Here is a 24,992-nt window from a genome sequence, read left to right on the forward strand (position 1 = left end):
GGGTCTCGAACGCCTACTCGCGCATACGTACGGCCAGGGCTCGTGTACATGGCTGGGTCGGAACGGAGAAACAGCGTCGTCGTCGTGTTCATGGGGAGGCAACGGAATGCGTCGTGTTCATGGGGAGGCAACGGAACGCGTGGGAGCCAACCGGCTGGGTCAGAACAGAATGCGTGGTCGTGTTCATCGGGAGGGCTTGGACGGAACAGGCGATGGAAACGAGGCCTGGCGTACCGCACAACGGAGGAAACAGACCTCCTACGTTCGGAACAGGGTCATGTTGATCGGGAGGGGTCTGGCGTACCGCAAAACGGAGGAAACGGACCTCCTACGGTCGAAACGGGGGTCCTGTTCATCGGGAGGGGTGTGGCGTACCGCAAAACGGACGAAACGGACTTGTGTTGGAGCGCTACGGTCGAAACGAGGGTCCTGTTCATCGGGAGGGGTGTGGCGTACCGCAAAACGGGACTCCACGGGATACTGTTCATCTCCACCGTCGACCCCCTCCTGCCTCCACGAGCTACTGTTCATCCACCGTCGACCTCCTCCAGCCTCCACCTGTGATTGTTCATCCACGGGCTCATGTTCATCCAGCCTCCACCGCGCGCTACTCCACCGGCTATTGTTCAACCAGCCCTCTCCACGGGTTCCTGTTCAACCACCCCTCCACGGGCTACTGTTCATCCTGCCCTCCACCGTCTATTGTTCATCCTGCCCTCCACGGGGTGGTCCTGTTCATCCAGCCCTCCACGGGGTCCTATTCATCCAGCCCCAACCGGCTCGATCAATCGGGGTCCTGTTCATCCAGAGGCAACACCACGGGGTCCTGTTCATCCACCCCCACCAGGAACTGTTCATCCAACACCCCCCCCCCCCGCAACACTCACTGTTCATCCGGAGGCAGCATCGATCGGCTTCAGTTAGCAGCAGTAGCGAAGGAATCGCTTGATCGGGTTCAGTTAACAGCCATCGATCGATCGCTCGGGTTCCGTAACGCGTAGCCTACAGTGCAATCGCTTGGGTTCAGTTAGAGCCCAACGCCTCGCTCGGGTTCAGTTAGAGCCAACGCCTCACACACACGTGCGTACGTGTATGAGAGAAATGCGCATCGCTCGGCCCCCGACCTCCCAGCGTAACTGGGAACTCCTCGAAATTTTCCTCGCCCTCGCTTCTACCATAGTTTTTTCCGTCATGGACGGCCCAAAGAATGTCATGCAGCTGCGTCTCCGGCCCGCCCAGGACGAAAAGCCCATTTTCTGTCATGATTTTTTTGTCATAGAAGTAGGAGCCCAACACATCTATGATGATACCGGGTTTGTCACAATTATCGTCATAGAAGTGTCATATGTATGATAGAAAAAAAAATCGTTCGGCCCAAAATGTCATGGATGTGTCTTCTTTTTGTAGTGATGGGTTATGTTTTCTTACATCCGAAATAAATTATATTGTCATGGATCATCCAACATTTTGAGCTTGCCTTTCCCTCTCATGCTAGCCAAATTCTTTGCACCAAGTAGAGATACTACTTGTGCTTCCAAATATCCTTAAATCCAGTTTTGCCATGAGAGTCCACCATATCTACCTATGGATTGAGTAAGATCCTTCAAGTAAGTTGTCATTGTTGCAAGCAATAAAAATTGCTCTCTAAATATGTATGATTTATTAGTGTGGAGAAAATAAGCTTTATATGATCTTGTGATGTGGAAGAAATAAAAGCGAAGGACTGCATAATAAAGGTCCATATCACAAGTGGCCATATAAGGTGACGTTCTTTCGCATTAAGATTTTGTGCATCCAACCATAAAAGCACATGAAAACCTCTGCTTCCCTCTGTGAAGGGCCGATCTTTTATTCTTGTCTTATACTTCATACAAGAGTCATGGTGATCTTCACCTTTCCTTTTTAGATTTTATCCTTTGGCAAGCACAATGTGTTGGAAAGATCTTGATATATAGCAAATTGGATGTGAGTTTTCATGAACTATTATTGTTGACATTACCCTTGAGGTAAAAGGTTGGGAGGCAAAACTATAAGCCCCTATCTTTCTCTGTGTCCGACTAAAACTTCATACCCATAAATATTGCGTGAGTGTTAGCAATCGTGAAAGACTAAATGATAGTTGAGTATGTGGAGTTGCTGAAAAGCTCTTATATTGACTCTTTCTGATGTTATGATAAATTGCAATTGCTTCAATGAATGAGATTATAGTTTGTTAGTTTTCAACGAAGTCTCTGATTCATACTTGAAATTGTGAATGAATTATTACTTTAGCATATGAAATCATATGACAATATTTATATGTTGCTGTTCTAAGAATGATCATGATGCCCTCATGTCCGTATTTTATTTTATCGACACCTCTATCTCTAAACATGTGGACAAGTTTTTCGATATCGGCTTCCGCTTGAGGACAAGCGAGGTCTAAGCTTGGGGGAGTTGATACATCCATTTTGCATCATGCCTTTATATTGATATTTATTGCATTATGGGATGTTATTACACATTATGTCACAATACTTATGCCTATTCTATCTAATTTTACAAGGTTTACATGAAGAGGGAGAATGCTGGCAGCTGGAATTCTGGGCTGGAAAAGGAGCAAATATGACAGACCTATTCTGCACAATTCCAAAAGTCCTGAAACTTCACGGGAGCATATTTCAGAATAAAAAAATATTGGGCGAAGTAAGTACCGGAGGGGGCCACCCACCATCCACGAGGGTTGGGGGCACGCCCTACCCCCCTGGGCGCGCCCCTGCCTCGCGGGCCCTCTGGTAGCCCTCTAATGCCCATCTTCTGCTATATGAGGTCTTTCGTCCGGGAAAAAAATTATTAGCAAGCTCACAGGATGAAACTCCGCCGCCACGAGGCGGAACCTTGGCGGAGCCAATCTAGGGCTTAGGCGGAGCCAATCTAGGGCTTAGGCGGAGCTGTTCTGCCGGGGAAACTTCCCTCCGGGAGGGGGAAATCATCACCATCGTCATCACCATCGATCCTCTCACCGGGGGGGGGGGGGGGGTCAATCTCCATCAACATCTTCACCAACACCATCTCATCTCAAACCCTAGTTCATCTCTTGTATCCAATCTTTGTCTCAAAACCTTAGATTGGTACATGTGGGTTACTGGTAGTGTTGATTACTCCTTGTAGTTGATGCTAGTTGGTTTATTCAGTGGAAGATCATATGTTCAGATCATGTATGCATATTAATACCCCTCTGATTATGAACATGAATATGATTTGTGAGTGGTTACGTTTGTTCCTGAGGACATGGGAGAAGTCTTGCTATAAGTAGTCACGTGAATTTGGTATTCGTTCGATATTTTGATGAGATGTATGTTGTCTCTCCTCTAGTGGTTTCATGTGAACGTCTACTACATGACACTTCACCATTGTTTGGGCCTAGGGGAAGGCATTGGGAAGTAATAAGTAGATGATGGGTTGCTAGAGTGACAGAAACTTAAACCCTAGTTTATGAGTTGCTTCGTAAGGGGCTGATTTGGATCCATATATTTCATGCTATGGTTAGGTTTACCTTAATACTTCTTTTGTAGTTGTGGTTGCTTGCAAGAGGGTTTAATCATAAGTGGGATGCTTGTCCAAGGAAGGGTCGTACCCAAGCACCGGTCCACCCACATATCAAATTATCAAAGTACCGAATGCGAATCATATGAACGTGATGAAAACTAGCTTGACGATAATTCCCATGTGTCCTTGGCAGCACTTTTGATAGAGGCAAAGGTGTCCCGTCTTTCGATGAGATGGTGGCTATCATTTTAGAGGAAGTCGACTTTGACGATCCGACTACGAACGTGCGAGGACGTCGCGCCTTAGCAATCACTAAACCAACTCCGAGGGGTTATTGACCACGCCGGAGCACGATCAACCTAACCACGAGGGCCTGTTTCCTGCGAGCAAACGAAGAACAAGCAAGAAATTGAGATTGCAATCTGGATATTGCGAATATAAGATGAAAGCTTTATTGATCAAGGTGGGGTTCTGTGACGTCTTGGTCTGGTCGTTGGACACAAACGAAGTACGCGAAGTTGCAGCTATGGCGAACTTTTAATCTAAACAAAACCCAAAGTCTAAACGATTCCCTAAGGCTGTATATATGGAGGAGAGAGGGGGAATTTCGTGGCCCCTGGTGGAGGGGTCCGAAACCAACCCTAACTCTTGTTTCCCCACACATACGGACTCTAAAAACAGCCTATACTTAAGTATTTCGAAAATACATGGGCCTGGACCAATAATAAGGTGACGCAGCACCTAGAATAGCCTCTGGACGAAATTTATGAAGTGGCATCTTGTATAGTTCGTCCCATGCTTCATGCACTCATTATGGTGGCTTCAGAGTCCTGGAATCATCACTTGTAACTCCGTTCTTGTTCCCCTTGCGCATGCCATCATCTCCATGCTTGAACTTGCTCCAAGGTTCATCTTTCTTGTCCAAGCTAGGCCCTTCATTTGTAAGCAAAACAAATGTATCCAACTTAGGCAGCATCATATTCACAGGAACATTAGGATCGTTACCAAGAAATGAAAGTACCTGATAATTCAATTGGCGTGCGCGAGCTCTAGTAATTGGTCCAGTATGTACAGCAGCAGGGGCTGTGGGTGTAATAATGGTATTGATGTCCTCATTATCCTCCCCTTCTTGAAATGATGTCGTCCACGACGAAAGTTCATAGCATAGCAGTATAAGCATACGTAGTAAATACCCAGGGTTTGATATAAGACAATAGGTTATACCTCATCAACTATTTCCCAATACCCACATGTTAAACAAATCCTACTCATGCAGTGTTTGAGGGTTGAAACTAATTCATAAAAACCGGGTAATAAAGGGATATGATCAAAGTGTTACTTGCCTTGCTGACGGTCGGAAAACCCTAGTGACTCATAGTAGCAAGCCACGCACTCCGCAAACTCTATTGTGAACAAACAATAAGATACATAAGCACTCAAGCGTAAGATGCAAAGGTGTCAAATGAAAAGATCTGAACAGGAAGTTCAAAAGAAGAGCTTCGATTTGCAAAAATAATCAATCGAATCAGAGCTATGAAACTCAAACTACGATCAAAAGAAGTTCAGATTCAAATCTACTTGAAACCAAATTTTAAATTGTCAAAACCATGTTCAAGTTGATTATCTGGAAAGAGGGGAACCAGACGAAGACTTTGGCATTGGTTTCACTGGATTTGGACAAACGAGTAAAAAGTAACGAGGGTTTCAAGATCAGGGACTAATCTGTAAGAAAAGTATTCGCGGATAGGTCCCTGGCGGAAAAATAAAATGAAAAAGAAAATTCTAACAAACGAACGTTCGCTAACAGAGGCTAACGAATGAAAACTGTTCGTTAAAACGATCTAATCGATGAATGTTTACTAATTAGACAAAGCGAAAAACCGATCTAAAATAAATAAACCAAAAAACCAAACGGTTTTATGCCGTTTAACCGGAGAAAACCGGCGGCGGGATTTCGGCGAGCGGCGGCGAGATCCGGTGACTCCGGTGGCGGGGCGACGACAAGGCAGTGGTGCGGCGCGGGGAGGGGGTGGTGCGCGTGGGCGACTGCTGCTGTTAGCGGCAGCGGTGGCGGCGCGGCTCGGCTCGGCGGTGGCGGTGGTGAGGAGAAGCAGGGGGAGGGGTTGTGCTTATAAAGCCGGGGAAGGGGGCGTCCGGCTTGCGGGAAGGGCAAGCGGGGCGGCAACGGAGACCGACCCAGACTCCTCCTCACCGGAGTCCGGCGTCCACACGGAGACGAGGGTGGCACGCTGCTGGGCCGGCCCAGGAAGATTTTTTTTAAAAAATCGCCAAGGAAGAAAAATCCTAATAAAATATTAGAAAAATTCTAAAAAATTCCAGAAACAATTTTCACCGTCCAAACCTAATATTTGTGACAAGATGAACATTTTTCTGGACCTAAATGAAATTTTCAAAAATGCATATTTTTCCCTAATTCAAATGAAATAGCAAATAAAATACAAATAAAATATTAATTTGATTTTAAAATTTCTTCTCCAATATTTCTCCTCTGTTTTGAAGAAGTCATTTTATCTTCTCTCAGTTATTTTTGTTATTGGAAATAACTGGAGAGAAAAATATTAAAATCAAATTGATCCTCTTTTCAAATTTGAAAAAAAAATTCAAATATGAAAATTTAGTGAAACCTCCAACTCTCTCCTTGGGTCCTTGAGTTGCTTAAGGTTTCTAGGATCACAACCAAATGCAGACAAAAAAATGATATTCATATGATGATCTATGTATAACATCCAAATTGAAAATTGGGATGTTACAAACCTACCCCCCCCCTTAAGATGAATCTCACCCTCGAGATTCAGGTTGGCTAGAAAATAGGTGTGGGTGGTCTTTCCGTAGGTCTTGTTCTCGCTCCCAGGTGGCTTCTTCCTCGGTATGGTGGCTTCCCTGAACTTTGCGAAACTTGATAACCTTGCTGCGTATAACTCGGCTGGCAAACTCAAGAATCTTGACGGGTTTCTCCTCATAAGTTAGGTCACTTTCCAAATGAATTGCTTCCAGGGGCACTGTATCTCTCAGAGGAATATCGGCCATCTCTGCATGGCACTTCTTCAACTGGGAAACGTGAAACACATCATGAACTCCTGACAATCCTTCGAGTAATTCCAATTTGTAAGCCACTTCTCCCATACGTTCCAAAACTCAATGTGGTCCTACAAATCTTGGGGCTAACTTTCATTTAACTCCAAATCGTTTAACTTCTCGCAGTGTTGATACTCGGAGATATGCCCTGTCTCCAATTTCATAGACTACCTCCTTCCATTTCATATCAGCATAACTTTTCTGCCTGGACTGAGCTACCTTCAGTCTATCTTGAATCAACTTAACCTTCTCTTCAGACTTCCAGATTAAATCTGGTCCAAACAATTGACGATTTCCTACTTCATCCCACATCAATGGTGTCCTGCACCTCCTTCCATACAAAGCTTCAAAAGGGGCCATCTTTAAACTAGCTAGGTAACTGTTGTTGTATGAGAACTCTCGTAAGGCAAATTATCGTCCCAACTAGATCCATAGTCTAGAGCACAAGCTCTCAACATGTCCTCCAGAATCTGATTGACTCTTTCAGTCTGTCCATATGTTTGCGGATGAAAGGTTGTACTGAACTCTAGCCTGGTACCCAAAGTCTGGTGTAACTAATTCCAAAACTTCGAGGTAAACTGTGTCCCTCTATCTGATACGATGGTCCTCGGAACTCCATGTAGACATACGATCCTGGTCATATATATCTTGGCCAACTTCGCACTCGTATAAGTGGTTTTCGCAGGGGTAAAGTGAGCCACTTTGGTCAAGCGATCAACTACTACCCAGCTAGAGTCATATCCTGATCGGATCCTGGTAATCCGGTGATAAAATCCATGCCAAGTTTGTCCCACTTCCATTCGGGTACCGGGATAGGCTGTAGTAACCATGCTGGCTTCTGGTGTTCTACCTTAACTCTCTGACATACATCACATACTGCTACATACTCGGCAATATCCTTCTTCATACCTGTCCACTAGAAATGGTCCTTCAAATCCAAATACATCTTAGTGTTTCCAGGGTGAATCGAGTATGGCGAGTCATGAGCTTCCTGAAGTATTAGCTTCCTGATCTCCGCATCATTAGGCACATAGATATGATCCACAAACCATAAAGTTTCGTGTTCATCCTCACAAAAACCTTTGGAGTTCCCTTTATTCATCTTCTCCTTTATCTCCGCAATCTCCTTATCAGTCTTCTGGGCTTCTCGAATCTTTCCGAACAATGTAGACTGAACCTCCATTGCTGCAACAAAACCTCTTGGAACTATCTTCAAACGAAGTTCCTTGAGATCGTCGGCTAACTCCTGCGGTAATCCTCCGGTTACGAGGGTATTGACATAACTCTTGCGGCTCAAAGCGTCTGCTACGACACCGGCCTTTCCTGGATGATAATGTAGTTTCATACCATAATCCTTTATGAGCTCCAACCATCTCCTTTGTCTGAGATTCAACTCCTTCTGTGTGAAAATATACTTCAAACTCTTGTGATCAATGTATACATCACAACGGTTTCCAATAAGAAAATGTATCTAGGTCTTGAGCGCATGCACTACGACTGCTAACTCCAAATCATGGGTGGCATAATTCAACTCATGAGGTCGAAGCTGATGTGAGGCATATGAAACAACTCTTCCGTCTTGCATAAGTACACCTCCAAGTCCTAGGCGAGAAGGGTCGCAATACACTTGGAAATCCTTGCGTATATCCAGAAGAATTAGTATTGGGGCTGTAACTAAACGTTTCTTCAACTCCTAAAAACTGTCCTCACATTCCTCGGTCCATTTCAACTTGGTGTCCTTCTTCAAGAACTCTGTCATGGGCTTCGCAATCTTGGAAAAATTCTCAATGAACCTCCTATAATATCCTGCGAGTCCAAGAAATCTGCGGATCTCGCTAACTGAGGTGGGTGCCAACCACTCAGTGACAGACCGAACCTTGGTAGGGTCGACTTGATGAGGACATCAATACCATTGTTACACCCACAGCCCCTACTGTTACATATACTGGACCAATTACTAGAGCTCGCGCACGCCAATTAAATTACCAGGTACTTTCGTTTCTTGGTAATGATTCTAATGTTCATGAGATTATGATGCTGCCTAAATTGGATACATTTGTTTTGCTTACAAATGAAGGTCCTAGCTTGGAGAAGGATGAACATTGGAGCAAGAACACGAATGGAGTTGATGGCATGCGCAAGGGGATCAAGAACGGAGTTACAAGTGATGATTTCAGGACTTTGAAGCCGCCATAAGGAGTGCATGAAGCCTTGGACGAAATATACAAGATGCCACTTCATAATATTCGTCCATAGGCTATTCCAGGTGCTGCGTCACCTTATTAATGGGCCAGGCCCATGTAATTTCGAAATACTTAAGTATAGGCTATTTTTAGAGTCCGTATGTGTGGGGAAACAAGAGTTAGGGTTGGTTTCGGACCCCACCCTCAAGGGCCACGAAATTCCCCTCTCTTCCTCCATATATACAGCCCTTAGGGCGTCGTTTAGACTTGGGTTTTGTTTAGATTAAAAGTTCGCCATAGCTGCAACTTCGCGTACTTCGTTTGTGTCCAACGACCAGACCAAGACGTCACAGAACCCCACCTTGATCAATAAAGCTTTCATCTTATATTCGCAATATCCAGATTGCAATCTCAGTTTCTTGCTTGTTCTTCGTTTGCTCGCAGGAAACAGGCCCTCGTGGTCAGGTTGATCGTGCTCCGGCGTGGTCAATAACCCCTCGGAAGTTGGTTTAGCGATTGCTAAGGCGCGACGTCTCGCACGTTCGTAGTCGGATCGTCAAGGTCGATTCCCACAGAAAACGATAGCCACCATCTCATCGAAACATCGGGACACCTTTGCCTCTATCAAGTGGTATCAGATTTCCAGGTTGCTCGGTGAGATTTTACAGTTTTTCGTAGATTAGATCGAGTCTGTTCTTCATACCTATAGTCCACGAAAAAGCCACAAAAAAAATTAGGGTTAGTTCATCATATCCGAACCAATCTGAGCCTTTGCATAATCTTTTTAGGGTTTTTGCTTTGTTGAATTTGCGGTTGCATCGTCGTGTCAAGTTGCTGGTCTTAGAGTCTAGTCTTTTAGAGTTTCGAGTTCTGGTCATAAGTTGTCACGCCGCCGCCGCACCATCATCATCGCCCATCTACCACTTTTGCTTATCCGCCACCGCTCTGAATCCTTATCCATATACCACATACCACCATCGCTACCATATACCACCACCGCTGCCATATACCACAACCATATATCCACCACCAATCCGAGTTCTTCTCATATTAGGTTTGTTCTTGAGATCAATCTCAATTCCGATTCGTGTTTCCTTGCCTGCGTAGGTCTCGGAAAAAAAAAAAAAAAAGAGTCTGGAGACCCCCGGGCAGTTTTTAGGCCAAAATTTTCTCGGGCAAAAATTTTTTTTTCCCTATCCTATTTTTAGGCTTTTCTGAGTCTTTTGAGCCACGTGCCATCATAGTGATTTTTTGTCGCACTTTTTCGTCGTCGCTGCCCTGATTTCCGAAAAAAAGTGGAAAAAAAAAATTTTCGTGCCCATCCTATCAGTTTGACGTGGGAAGAGTTTTGAGACACTTGCCATTATAGTAATTTTTCGCAAAAAAAAAAAGAGGAGCGCAAAAAAAAAAAAAAGAGGAGCGCAAAAAAAAAAAAAAAAAGAGGAGCGCAAAAAAAAAAAAAAGCGAAAAAAAAAAAGTTCCAGAGTGTGCTTTTCCCTTATTTACGTGCAAGCGCCGTGATTTTGTTAGTGTTCTAGGCTCGCGTCTCTAGCACGGTCTAGCCTAGGACCAGCACAGTACCGTCGTTGAGCGTTTATTCAACTTTGCATCTCTGAATTGATTATTGCTGACCCTTTTTGCTACCATACTATAAGCCTTCCCAGCTCCACATACCTCTACGTCGTGCGTTTGACTCTTCCTGGCAATCGCTCTATCCAAGCTTTTGAGAGTTTTGACTACAACGGTTGCCGATCACCGCCTGCTGCTGGGTAAGAACTGGTAAGAATTTGAGATTTGCTTGACGGATTTGTGACACCCGCCACCACCACCTCTTGTTAGTATTCTGTAGGATCATATTCTTGTGTGTTTTCTATTGTTGCTAACCATGGCAGGATCACAAGCCGACGAGACTGACTGGGAGAACATGACGAATCAGGAGTTGCATGATAAATTTCAGCAAATGATGAATGGACAGGTGCAGGATGTGCTAAACAGATTTGAAGAGGCCATGGAGAAGATAGATGACATGGAGAAGACGTTCGAAACAAAGCTCGATAACAGGTTTAATGAATTGCTCGCGCGTCTTCCACCACCACCACCGGCTGCACCTAACGCACCTCTACAACAACAACAACGACGACTACCTACACATCGTGAAACAGCCCTCCGCCGAGCGAGCCGTCTCCCTCTTGCACCTGGCCAAACTGTTGGTGCTCCTGTTGCTACTTCTGTGGCTCCTGCTGCTGATGCGGAGGAGGATGATTTTGCTAGCGATTACGAGGATGAGGTTGATCAAAATCAGAACTACGTGCCACCACCAGCACAGCAACCATCAGGTCGTCCACATGCAAATAATGGCAATGGTAGGGCTCACCCTCAGGTACGAGATCATGACCATCTCCCTAAACTAAAATTGAATATTCCACCATTTGAGGGTAGATATGTTCCTGATATATACCTTACTTGGGAGTTAGAAACTGAACAACGATTTACATGTTTACAATATCCCGAGGAGAGACGTGTTCCTGCTGCTGTTTGTGCATTCACTAGTTTTGCATGTGTTTGGTGGTCTGAGCATTGTAGATTATATCCCATTCCTGCTACTTGGGCTGCTTTGAAAACTGCTATGCGTACTCGTTGGGTTCCACCATATTATCAACGTGAATTACTTCAAAAATTGCAGCGCTTAAGACAGGGAAAAAATTCTGTAGAAGAATATTATCAGGAATTACAAACTGGCATGATTAGATGTGGTATTGTTGAGGAGAATGAAGCTATGCTTGCACGTTTTATGGGTGGATTAAATAGAGAGATTCAGACGATTCTAGAGTATAAGGAGTATACTAATATCACTCGTTTATTCCATCTTGCTTGTAAAGCTGAACGTGAAGTGCAGGATCGACAGGCATTGGCGCGGACTAACTTTTCTGCAGGTCGACCTTCTTCATGGACACCACGTGCATCATCTACTTCCACACGTTCTGCTTCACCGGCGCCTCCGTCGGCTGCCACCTCCAACCGTGATACAATAAAGCAGGCACAATCACCACTATCTGCCAAGAGCACACCTTCTGGGCCTGCAAAGAGCTCTTCTTCATCCATGGCATCAACAGGGCAGACACATGATATTATTTGTCGACGTTGCAAGGGTGGAGGTCATTATGCGAGAGAATGCCCATCTAAGCGTGTGATGATTGTTACTGAGGATGGTGGGTATGAGTCCGCTAGTGACTATGATGAGGAGACTTTGGCTCTTATTACACGTGACGAACACGGTGGAGACGATTCTGATCATGAGACGCAATACATGGCTCCTGAAGATGCTGACAGGTATGAATGTTTAGTTGCTCAACGTGTTTTGAGTGTGCAGGTTACACAAGCTGAGCAAAATCAGAGGCATAATTTGTTCCATACAAAGGGAGTTGTGAAGGAACGTTCTGTTCGCGTGATCATAGATGGAGGGAGTTGCAACAACTTGGCTAGCATCGAGATGGTGGAGAAGCTATCTCTCACCACAAGACCACATCCACATCCTTACTACATCCAATGGTTCAACAACAGCGGCAAGGTTAAGGTAACACGTACTGTTCGTGTGCATTTTAGTATCTCTACATATGCTGATTATGTTGATTGTGATGTGGTACCTATGCAAGCATGTTCCTTATTACTTGGTAGACCATGGCAATTTGATAAAAATTCTATTCACCATGGTAGAAACAATCAGTATACTCTTGTTCATAAGGATAAAAATATTACTTTGCTTCCTATGACTCCTGATTCCATTTTGAAAGATGATATTAATAGAGCTAATAAAGCAAAACAGGAGAAAACTAAGAGTGAAAATCAGATTGTGGCAAAAGAATTTGAGCAACAAATGCAGCCTAATAATAATAAACAATCTAGTGTTGCTTCTGAAATTAAATTGAAAAGTGCATGTTTCCTTGCCACCAAATCTGATATTGATGATCTAGATTTTAGCAAATCTGTTTGCTATGCTTTTGTGTGCAAAGAGGCATTATTTTCATTCGAGGACGCGCCTTCCTCTTTGCCTCCTGCTATCACTAACATTTTGCAGGAGTTCGCCGACGTCTTTCCACAAGACGTGCCACCGGGATTACCACCTATTCGCGGGATTGAGCATCAAATTGACTTAATTCCCGGTGCATCATTACCCAACCGTGCACCATACCGTACCAATCCAGAGGAGACGAAGGAGATTATGCGTCAAGTACAAGAACTGCTCGACAAAGGTTATATACGCGAATCCCTTAGTCCTTGTGCTGTTCCTATCATTTTAGTGCCGAAAAAGGATGGTACGTCGCGTATGTGCGTTGATTGTAGAGGCATTAATAATATTACTATTCGTTATCGTCATCCTATTCCTAGGCTAGATGATATGCTTGATGAATTGAGTGGCTCTACAATATTCTCCAAAGTTGATTTGCGTAGTGGTTACCATCAAATTCGTATGAAATTGGGAGATGAATGGAAAACAGCATTTAAAACTAAGTTTGGATTATATGAGTGGTTAGTCATGCCTTTTGGGTTAACTAATGCACCTAGTACTTTCATGAGGTTAATGAACGAAGTTTTACGTGCCTTCATTGGACGATTTGTGGTAGTTTACTTTGATGACATATTGATTTATAGCAAATCTTTGGAGGACCATTTGGAACATTTATGTGCTGTTTTTATTGCTCTACGTGATGCACGTTTGTTTGGTAACCTTGGAAAGTGCACCTTTTGCACCAACCGAGTATCTTTTCTTGGCTATGTTGTTACTCCACAGGGAATTGAAGTTGATAAAGCCAAGATTGAAGCTATTGAGAGTTGGCCGCAGCCCAAAACGGTCACACAAGTGAGGAGTTTCCTTGGCCTCGCTGGTTTCTATAGGCGTTTTGTGAGAGATTTCAGCACCATTGCTGCACCTCTCAACGAGCTTACAAAGAAGGATGTACCTTTTGTTTGGGGTACCGCACAGGAAGAAGCCTTCACGGTATTGAAAGATAAGTTAACACATGCTCCTTTACTCCAACTTCCTAATTTCAATAAGACTTTTGAGCTTGAATGTGATGCTAGTGGAATTGGATTAGGAGGTGTGTTATTACAAGATGGAAAACCTGTTGCATACTTTTCTGAAAAATTGAGTGGGCCTAGTCTGAACTATTCTACTTATGATAAAGAATTATATGCTCTTATTCGGACCTTAGAAACATGGCAACATTATTTATGGCCCAAGGAATTTGTTATACATTCTGATCATGAATCTTTGAAACACATTAAAAGTCAAGCAAAACTGAACCGTAGACATGCTAAATGGGTTGAATTCATTGAGACTTTCCCTTATGTCATTAAACACAAGAAGGGTAAAGAAAATGTTATTGCTGATGCCTTGTCTCGTCGTTATACTATGCTTTCACAACTTGACTTTAAAATATTTGGTTTGGAGACCATCAAAGATCAATATGTTCATGATGCTGAATTTAAAGATGTATTGCAGAATTGTAAGGAAGGGAGAACTTGGAACAAGTTCGTTCTTAACGATGGATTTGTGTTTCGTGCTAACAAGCTATGCATTCCAGCTAGCTCCGTTCGTCTTTTGTTATTGCAGGAGGCGCATGGAGGAGGATTAATGGGACACTTTGGCGTCAAGAAGACGGAGGATATACTTGCTACACATTTCTTTTGGCCAAAGATGAGACGGGATGTTGAGCGTTTTGTTGCTCGCTGCACTACATGTCAAAGAGCTAAGTCACGACTCAATCCTCATGGTTTATATATGCCTTTGCCTGTACCTAGTGTTCCTTGGGAGGATATATCTATGGACTTTGTTTTAGGTTTACCTCGAACAAAGAAGGGGAGGGATAGCATATTTGTTGTCGTGGATAGGTTCTCGAAAATGGCACACTTTATACCATGTCATAAAAGCGATGATGCTGTTAATGTTGCTGATTTGTTCTTTCGTGAAATTATTCGCTTACATGGTGTGCCAAATACTATTGTTTCAGATCGTGATACTAAATTTCTTAGCCACTTTTGGAGATGTTTATGGGCTAAGTTGGGGACTAAGCTGCTTTTTAGTACTACTTGTCACCCCCAAACTGATGGACAAACTGAAGTAGTCAATAGAACATTGTCTACTATGCTTAGGGCTGTTTTGAAGAATAACAAGAAAATGTGGGAAGAATGCTTGCCTCATATTGAATTTGCTTATAATCGTTCATTGCATTCTACTACTAAGATGTGCCCTTTTGAAATTGTGTATGGTTTCCTACCTCGTGCACCTATTGATTTGTGGCCTCTTCCATCTTCGGAGAAGGTTAATTTTGATGCTAAAGAACGTTCTGAATTGATTTTAAAAATGCATGAGTTAACTAAGGAAAACATTGAGCGTATGAATGCTAAATATAAACTTGCTGGAGATAAGGGTAGAAAACATGTTGTGTTTGCACCTGGCGATCTTGTTTGGTTACATTTGCGTAAAGATAGATTTCCTAATCTGCGCAAATCAAAGCTAATGCCACGTGCTGATGGTCCTTTTAAGGTTTTAGAGAAAATAAATGATAATGCATATAAACTTGAGCTACCTGCAGATTTTGGGGTTAGTCCCACTTTTAACATTGCAGATTTGAAGCCTTATTTGGGTGAGGAAGATGAGCTTCCGTCGAGGACGACTTCATTTCAAGAAGGGGAGGATGATGAGGACATCAATACCATTGTTACACCCACAGCCCCTACTGTTACATATACTGGACCAATTACTAGAGCTCGCGCACGCCAATTAAATTACCAGGTACTTTCGTTTCTTGGTAATGATTCTAATGTTCATGAGATTATGATGCTGCCTAAATTGGATACATTTGTTTTGCTTACAAATGAAGGTCCTAGCTTGGAGAAGGATGAACATTGGAGCAAGAACACGAATGGAGTTGATGGCATGCGCAAGGGGATCAAGAACGGAGTTACAAGTGATGATTTCAGGACTTTGAAGCCGCCATAAGGAGTGCATGAAGCCTTGGACGAAATATACAAGATGCCACTTCATAATATTCGTCCATAGGCTATTCCAGGTGCTGCGTCACCTTATTAATGGGCCAGGCCCATGTAATTTCGAAATACTTAAGTATAGGCTATTTTTAGAGTCCGTATGTGTGGGGAAACAAGAGTTAGGGTTGGTTTCGGACCCCACCCTCAAGGGCCACGAAATTCCCCTCTCTTCCTCCATATATACAGCCCTTAGGGCGTCGTTTAGACTTGGGTTTTGTTTAGATTAAAAGTTCGCCATAGCTGCAACTTCGCGTACTTCGTTTGTGTCCAACGACCAGACCAAGACGTCACAGAACCCCACCTTGATCAATAAAGCTTTCATCTTATATTCGCAATATCCAGATTGCAATCTCAGTTTCTTGCTTGTTCTTCGTTTGCTCGCAGGAAACAGGCCCTCGTGGTCAGGTTGATCGTGCTCCGGCGTGGTCAATAACCCCTCGGAAGTTGGTTTAGCGATTGCTAAGGCGCGACGTCTCGCACGTTCGTAGTCGGATCGTCAAGGTCGATTCCCACAGAAAACGATAGCCACCATCTCATCGAAACATCGGGACACCTTTGCCTCTATCACGACTAGTATTCCTTCTCCTGATATAACATGTCCAAGAAATCCAACTTCCTTCAAGCAAAACTCACATTTGCTGAACTTGGCGTATAGCTTATGTTCCCTGAGCTTCTCGAGAACTAAGTGAAAGTGTTCCTTGTGTTCCTCTTCATTCTTTGAGTACACCGATATATCATCAATGAACACCACAACAAACTTATCCAAGAACTCTATGAACACCTTGTTCATCATACTCATAAAATAGGCAGGGGTGTTAGTCAATCCAAAAGACATGACCATGTACTCATATAGCCCATGCCTTGTGGTAAAAGTTGGCTTAGGTTTATCATGTTCTTGGATCTTCAGCTGGTGGTATCCTGATCGAACATCGATCTTGGAGAATACTTTAGCTCCCTGCAGCTGGTCAAACAAGTCATTGATCATTGGTAGTGGGTACTTGTTCTTGATCGTCACCTCACTCAGTGCACAATAATCAACAACCATTCTGAAAGATCCAACCTTCTTCTAAACTAAGAGCACTGGGGCTCCCCACGGTGATGAACTTGGCCGGATATAACCTTTCTCCAATAACTCCTTAATCTGGTTCTTAATTTCCTCCAGATCATTTGCGGGCATCCGATACGGTCTCTTTGATATTGGTCCGGTGCCTAGCAACAGCCCTATCAAAAATTCTATATCTCGATCTAGTGGCATGCCTGGTAATTCCTCTAGGAATACATCTAGGTAATCCTTCACTACATGCACTTCTTCCTAAACAACTCCCGAGAGGGAATTTACTTGGGTCCTCCTTGGCGCATGCCTAGATACATACTTGATCCTCTTTTCCACAGGGGTGGTGAGTAAAATTGACTTACTAGCACAGTCGATGTTTCCTCCATACTTTGATAGCCAATCCATGCCTAGTATTATATCCAATCCTTGTGACTCCAAAATTATTAGATCTGAGGGGAAAACATGGCTACCAATGGCTAATGGTAACCGATCACGCCATCGGCTGGCCATATACTCTGCTCCTGGCGAGCTTACTAACATGGGTGACCTAAGGGCTAAGGTTGGCAATTTAAACTTGTCCACAAATCCCCTTGATATGTATGAATGGGATGCACCGGTGTCAAAAAGAACGAGAGCGGTAAATGACTTAATCAAAAACTTACCAATCACTGTGTCAGGCTGCTCTTCAACTTCCTCCATGTTGATTCAAGAAATTGTGTTCTCCCTAAGTATGCACCATTGCAAAAGTTCGTCGTTTCGAAGCACCTCATGATGATCGTGTGTGATAGACTCTTATGATTAGGGTCAGTACTTGGATGAGTTTAGTAAGTTAGCTCGCTATGCCCTAGATGATGTGGCCATAGATGCCACGAAGCAGGAGAAGTTTATCGAAGGGCTGAATGATGATCATGTGTAAACTTGAGTTCCTCTTCTAGCTCCATGTTCTGGGTCATCACCTTCTTCATGTCTATCATGCTAGCGCACATCTGGTTCTCCTATCGACGGATGTGCTGATTTAACTCCTGGATGTAGGCTGCAATGGATCTATCCTTTTTGGTGCAAACCATCTCCCATTGCTCATCTCGGCGTCCACATATCTGGTAGATGGTGTCCTTAAGATCCTTGTGGTATACCTCGCCAATGCGTCCCATGGTGATGTGGGTGGCCATGCTCGTTCCTAGACTCCAAGTTGGTGCATCAAAGGAAAACTCTATGGGCTTAGTAACTGGTGCGAACGTCCTTCCTAGAACATGAACTCGAATCATCCAGCGCTCCTCTTCTGGTAAAGTGGCGGTGTAGGTCCCGGTGAAGCATGGTATTCCGATGCTTAAGTACCTAGTGACTTCCTTCAAGTGCCATCCAAAAGGTGTGTCCTCATCTGGTTGAGTGAACTTGTTCCTTGGGTCCGCCATCTATAGAGTAGAAAATGGAGAGAGGTCAGAAATGAGTAGAGAAGAGTATGTTGTGGCTTGTCCTAGTGGTCGCGTCCTACAGTCAGCGTGTGCTCTGATACCATGTTGTAGCGACCCGAGCTCAGACGATCAAGTCTCTGTGCTTAAGTGTCATCCCTGGATCGGTATTGATGACATGCACAATACTCGAGGTTTTATAACAAAGTTCAGTCACACACTTATTACATCGAATGTCTCAAAAGAGAACTTATTACAATAATATGGTGGAAGGGCATCTAAATAAGATAATAGCAGAAGCTTCGAAGGTAGTAGAGTCCATCCAACTCCATGGCAAAACTGAGTGCATGACAACGACCTGGCTCACATTCTCTTCATCTGAAAACTCTGCAACATAATACGTTGCAGCCTGTGTAGGTCAGCACATGGAATATGCTGGCAACATAACACTATAGAGCATTGAACAAATAACAGCTATCATTACATGCATATATGGCTGGTGGAGGCTCTATGGTTATCATTTGCATAAAGCTAGTTTTTCCCTACAACAAAGGAATATAACTACAAAGTTTGTTGAAAGCATTGAGAAGGTAACCCCAACTCAATCCCAATTAAAAGTTAACAACCCAATCAAATTAATTAAGTAGAGTGATGAGATTAACATAATAATTCAAGTACCAGATACTCAAGATGTCCATAAATGGGGACACGGCTAACCATGATTAGTTTGTACAATCTGCAGAGGTTTGCGCACTTCTCCCCACAAGACTCGATCTCCTCCATTGGATTTCTCGCACTACATGATGTTTGAGAAACGGATGACCGAGACATAGTCTTTCAGAAGCATTAGCTCGTTACGACGGGTAGACAATACCACCTACATCCCCTACATTTGCTAGTCTACCACTGTAAGAGGTCACACAACATACTCAACTATGCTAGAGCCCATAATGGCTTGTGGCTGCACACGGAAGTTTCCAGTATAAATAACATAATGATCCCTTTAAGCCTGGGTGGGGAACCATAGGATGATCACACAGATTCCCGGGGATCTCCTTGGACAACACTGGGTTCCCCAGGTGCCCACAAACCAATCCACCCATATGTGTATTAAAGTAGCCACCTTAAGTTAAACCTTAGTTAACAATAATCTCTCACATCTTTCATGAATTTTCTCAAAACTAAACCACGTCTACGAGCATAGCATAGCATAGTAGTATAAGCATACGTAGTGAATACCCAGGGTTTGATATAAGACAATAGGTTCTACCTCATCAACTACTTCCCAATACCCACATGTTAAACAAATCCTACTCATGCAGTGTTTGAGGGTTGAAACAAATGCATAAAAACTGGGTAACAAAGGGATATGATCAAAGTGTTACTTACCTTACTGACGATCGGAAAACCCTAGTGACTCGTAGTAGCAAGCCTCGCACTCAGGAAACTCTATCGTGAATAAACAATAGCATACATAAGCACTCAAGAATAAGATGCGAATGTAAAACTCAAATGAAAAGATCTGAACAGGAAGTTCAAAAGAAGAGCTTCGATTTGCAAAAAGAATCAATCGAATCTGAGCTATGAAACTCAAACTACGATAAAAAAAGTTCGAATTCAAATCTGCATGAAACCAAATTTTAAATTTTCAAAACCATATTCAAGTTGATTATCTTCAAAGAGGGGAACAAGGCGAAGATTTTGGTGTTGGTTTCACTAGATTTGGACAAACGAGTAAAAAGTAATAAGGGTTTGAAGATCAGGGACTAATCTGTAAGAAAAGTATTTGCGGATAGGTCCCTGGCCGAAAAAATAAAATTAAAAAGAAAATTCTAACGAACGAACATTCGCTAATAGAGGCTAACAAATGAAAACCGTTCGTTAAAATGATCTAACCGGTGAACGTTTACTAATTAGACAAAACAAAAAAAATGATCTAACCGAAAAGCCGAACTGTTTTATACCGTTTAATCGGAGAAAACCGGCGGCGAGATCCGGTGGCTCCGGTGGCGGGGCGACGGCGAGGCAGTGGTGCGGCGTGGGTAGGCGGCGGCGTGCGCGGGCGACAGCTGCTGCCGCGGCGGCAAACGGCGACGCGGCTCGGCTCGGCGGCGCGGCTCAGCGGTGGCGGTGGTGAGGAGAAGCGTGGGGGGGGGGGGGGGCTTCGCTTATAAAGGGGTGGGAGGGGGCGTCCGCTGATACGTCTCCAATGTATCTATAATTTTTGATTGCTCCATGCTATATTATCTACTTTTTTGGGCAATATTGGGCTTTATTTCCCACTTTTATATTATTTTTGGGACTAACCTATTAACCGGAGGCCCAGCCCAGATTTGCTGTTTTATGCCTATTTCAGTGTTTCGAAAAAAAGGAATATCAAACAGAGTCGAAACAGAACGAAATCAACTAGAGAAGTTACTTTTGGAAGGAAACCTACCGGATAGAGTTGGACCCTACGTCAGAAGATGAAGGAGTAGCTCACGAGGGTAGGGGGCGCGCCCACCCCCCTGGGCGCGCCCCCTGCCTCGTGGCCACCCCTTTGGTCCACCGACGTACTCCTTTCACCCATATATACCCACGTATCCTAAAACTTCCAAAACAGAGATTAGATCGGGAGTTCCGCCGCCAGAAGCCTCCGTAGCCACCGAAAGCCAATCTAGACCCGTTTCAGCGCCCTGCCGGAGGGGGAATCCTTCTCCGGTGGCCATCTTCATCATCTCGGTGCTCTCCATGACGAGGAGGGAGTAGTTCTCCCTCGGGGCTGAGGGTATGTACTAGTAGCTATGTGTTTGATCTCTCTCTCTCGTGTTCTTGAGGTGATACGATCTTGATGTATCGCGAGTTTTGCTATTATATTTGGATCCTATGATGTTTTCTCCCCCCTCTACTCTCTTGTAATGGATTGAGTTTCCCCTTTGAAGTTATCTTATCAGATTGAGTCTTTAAAGATTTTAGAACACTTGATGTATGTCTTGCCGTGCATATCTGTGGTGACAATGGGATATCACGTGATCCACTTGATGTATGTTTTGGTGATCAACTTGCGGGTTCCACCCATGAACCTATGCATAGGGGTTGGCACACGTTTTCGTCGTTATTCTCCGGTAGAACTTGGGGCACTCTTCGTGGTCCTTTGTGTTGGTTGAATAGATGAATCTGAGATTGTGTGATGCATATCGTATAATCATACCCACGGATACTTGAGGTGACATTGGAGTATCTAGGTGACATTAGGGTTTTGGTTGATTTGTGTCTTAAGGTGTTATTCTAGTACGAACTCTAGGGCTGTTTGTGACACTTATAGGAATAGCCCAACGGATTGATTGGAAAGAATAACTTTGAGGTAGTTTCGTACCCTACCATAATCTCTTCGTTCGTTCTCCACTATCAGTGACTTTGGAGTGACTCTTTGTTGCATGTTGAGGGATAGTTATATGATCCAATTATGTTATTATTGTTGAGAGGACTTGCACTAGTGAAAGTATGAACCCTAGGCCTTATTTCCACGCATTGCAATACCGTTTACGCTCACTTTTATCATTAGTTACCTTGCTGTTTTTATATTTTTAGATTACAAATACTCATATCTACTATCCATATACCACTTGTATCACCATCTCTTCGCCGAACTAGTGCACCTATACAATTTACCATTGTATTGGGTGTGGTGGGGACACAAGAGACTCTTTGTTATTTGGTTGCAGGGTTGCTTGAGAGAGACCATCTTCATCCTACGCCTCCTACGGATTGATAAACCTTAGGTCATCCACTTGAGGGAAATTTGCTACTGTCCTACAAATCACTGCACTTGGAGGCCCAACAATGTCTACAAGAAGAAGGTTGTGTAGTAGACATCAAGCTCTTTTCTGGCGCCGTTGCCGGGGAGGTGAGTGCTTGAAGGTATATCTTTAGATCTTGCAATCGAGTCTTTTAGTTTCTTGTTTTATCACTAGTTTAGTTTATAAAAGAAAATTACAAAAATATGGAATTGAGTTTGTCTCATACGCTTCACCTTTTTAATATCTTTCGTGAGTATGATGGAAGGATAATTGTGCCCAAGTGCTTGAAGAAGAAATCTATAGAATGTTTGGCACTAAATATTTGAATGATGAGCATGATTGCAATGTTGTTAGTACGAATTCTTTGAATATCCATGATGCTAATGATGATTGCACTAGTTATGATGAAAATGCCTCCTATAAACATGTCAATTTTTGTGGAGTAGATTGGGTTTTGCAAGTACACACCAAATAGGGAAGATAGATATTGTAAGAGGCATAAGTACTTAGAAACCAAATTGTTGCAAGAAGAGCTAGATGAATGTGCTGAAAATTTATCTTTTCTTAACCCTACTTGTGAACTTTGCAATGAACGTGATCATTTTAGTACCCAATGCAAATTGTTTCATGAGCGTATCGTGTCCAAAAATTGGGATGACTTGATTTCCCTTGCACATCATAATGAACTTAGTTTGCTCTTGGGTTATGAAGAAATTAAACGTAGAACTAAGGATATTCCAAAAATTTTCCTTAAAAAAGTTCTTAATTTTAATCTAGAAGAAATTTATATGTATTTTGCGGTGAATTGCATTGAAAATCCTTATATTCCCAATTACATAAAGAAAACAAAACAAATAGAGGATGAAGAGAATGCTAATGAAAGGGAAGAGACTTCCCAATATCCTCCTATTATTTCTTATGATGAATCAGGTAACGAGGAGGAGATTTCTATCCAACCAATCTCATTAATAAGGAGCTCCAAAAAGAGGATTGAACCCACACATGATGTGGTGAAGAAGAAGAAAAGAAAAAGGAAGAGAGGTAAAAAGGTATCTCTCCCAAATAAAGTTGCTCCTATTATTGCTGTGCCTCATGAAAATGAAGATGATACACTTGATGATGATCTCGTTATGCCTATTGCTAGTTGTGATGATTATGATTGGGAAGATAATGATACTTCTTATGATCTTGAAAATCTTTTTGGTACTTGCTTGGAAGAATATATTAATTGCTATACTATCGGTGCTATCTATACTATTGATGATGAGAGTGATTATGCTTATGATATGAAAAGGCCCAAGCTTGGGGAAGCTATGTTTGATGAGGATGACATGTTTGAGAATATATTTGCTGCAATTAATGTTTGTCCCAAGCTTGGGGAAGCTATGATTAATGAAGATGATATTTTTAGTCTCCCAACTTTTGATATGCAAGTTTATAATGATGATAGCATGCCTCCTACTTATGATGATTATTGTGATGATACTTATGCTATAAAAAGTAGTTATTATATTTATAAAACTTGTAATGATTATGATTACCCCTTCTCTGAACATTACTCTTTTAATATGGAAACAATTTATAGTATTCGAGTTTCCTATGATACTCCCACTATTCCAAATGAGAAGAATTTTGCCTATGTGGAGAGTAGTAAATTATCTATGCTTGTAGATCATGAAAAGAATGATTTAGGTGCTGGTTATATTGTTGAATTCATTCATGATGCTACTGAAAATTATTATGAGGGAGTAATATATGCTTGTAGGAATTGCAATAATATCAAGTTTCCCCTCTATGTGCTTAAAGTTTTGAAGTTATGCTTGTTTTGCCCTCCTATGCTAGTTTATTATTGTTTCCATAAGTTGTTTGCTCAAAAAATCCCTATGCATAGGAATTGGGTTAGAATTAAATGTGCTAGTAATATTCTTCATGATGCTCTCTTTATGTTTCAATTCTTATCCTTTATGTGAGCATCATTGAAATCATCATGCCTAGCTAGGGGCATTAAACGATAGCGCTTGTTGGGAGGCAACCCAATTTTATTTTTGTCCCTTGATTTTTGTTCCTGTTTAGTAATAAATAATTCATATAGCCTCTGCTTAGATGTGGTTTTATGCTGTTAATTAGTGTTTGTGCCAAGTAGAACCTTTGGGAAGACTTGGGGAAAGTCTTGTTGATCATGCTGTAAAAAACAGAAACTTTAGCGCTCGCGAGAACTGCTGCCATTTTTATTTGGAGAGTGATATTTAGTTAATTATTTTTGAAGATGATTAATAGATAAATTCCTCAGGTCCATAAATTTATTTGAGAATTTTATGAGTTCCAGAAGTATATGTTTGATCCAGATTACTACAGACTGTTCGGTTTTTGACAGATTCTGTTTTTCGTGTGTTGTTTGCTTATTTTGATGAATCTATGGCTAGTAAAATAGTTTATAAACCATAGAGAAGTTGGAATACAGTAGGGTTAACACCAATATAAATAAAGAATGAGTTGATTACAGTACCTTGAAGTGGTGTTTTGTTTTCTTTCGCTAACGGAGCTTACGAGTTTTCTGTTAAGTTTTGTGTTGTGAAGCTTTCAAGTTTTGGGTAAGGATTCGATGGACTATGGAATAAGGAGTTGCAAGAGCCTAAGCTTGGGGATGCCCAAGACACCCCAAGGTAATATTCAAGGATATCCAAGAGCCTAAGCTTGGGGATGCCCCGGAAGGCATCCCCTCTTTCGTCCACTTCCATCGGTAACTTTACTTGGAGCTATATTTTTATTCACCACATGATATGTGTTTTGCTTGGAGCGTCAATTTATTTTGTTTGAATTTGCTTGATGTTATTTAGAACAATGTTTTTCATCTTTTATTTCAATAAAAGTGGCATTGATAGCCTTTACTATGCCT

Source organism: Triticum urartu, chromosome 7A (genome assembly GCF_056163025.1).
Source record: "Triticum urartu cultivar PI428250 chromosome 7A, HENAU_Tu73, whole genome shotgun sequence".
Taxonomy (NCBI): domain Eukaryota; kingdom Viridiplantae; phylum Streptophyta; class Magnoliopsida; order Poales; family Poaceae; genus Triticum; species Triticum urartu.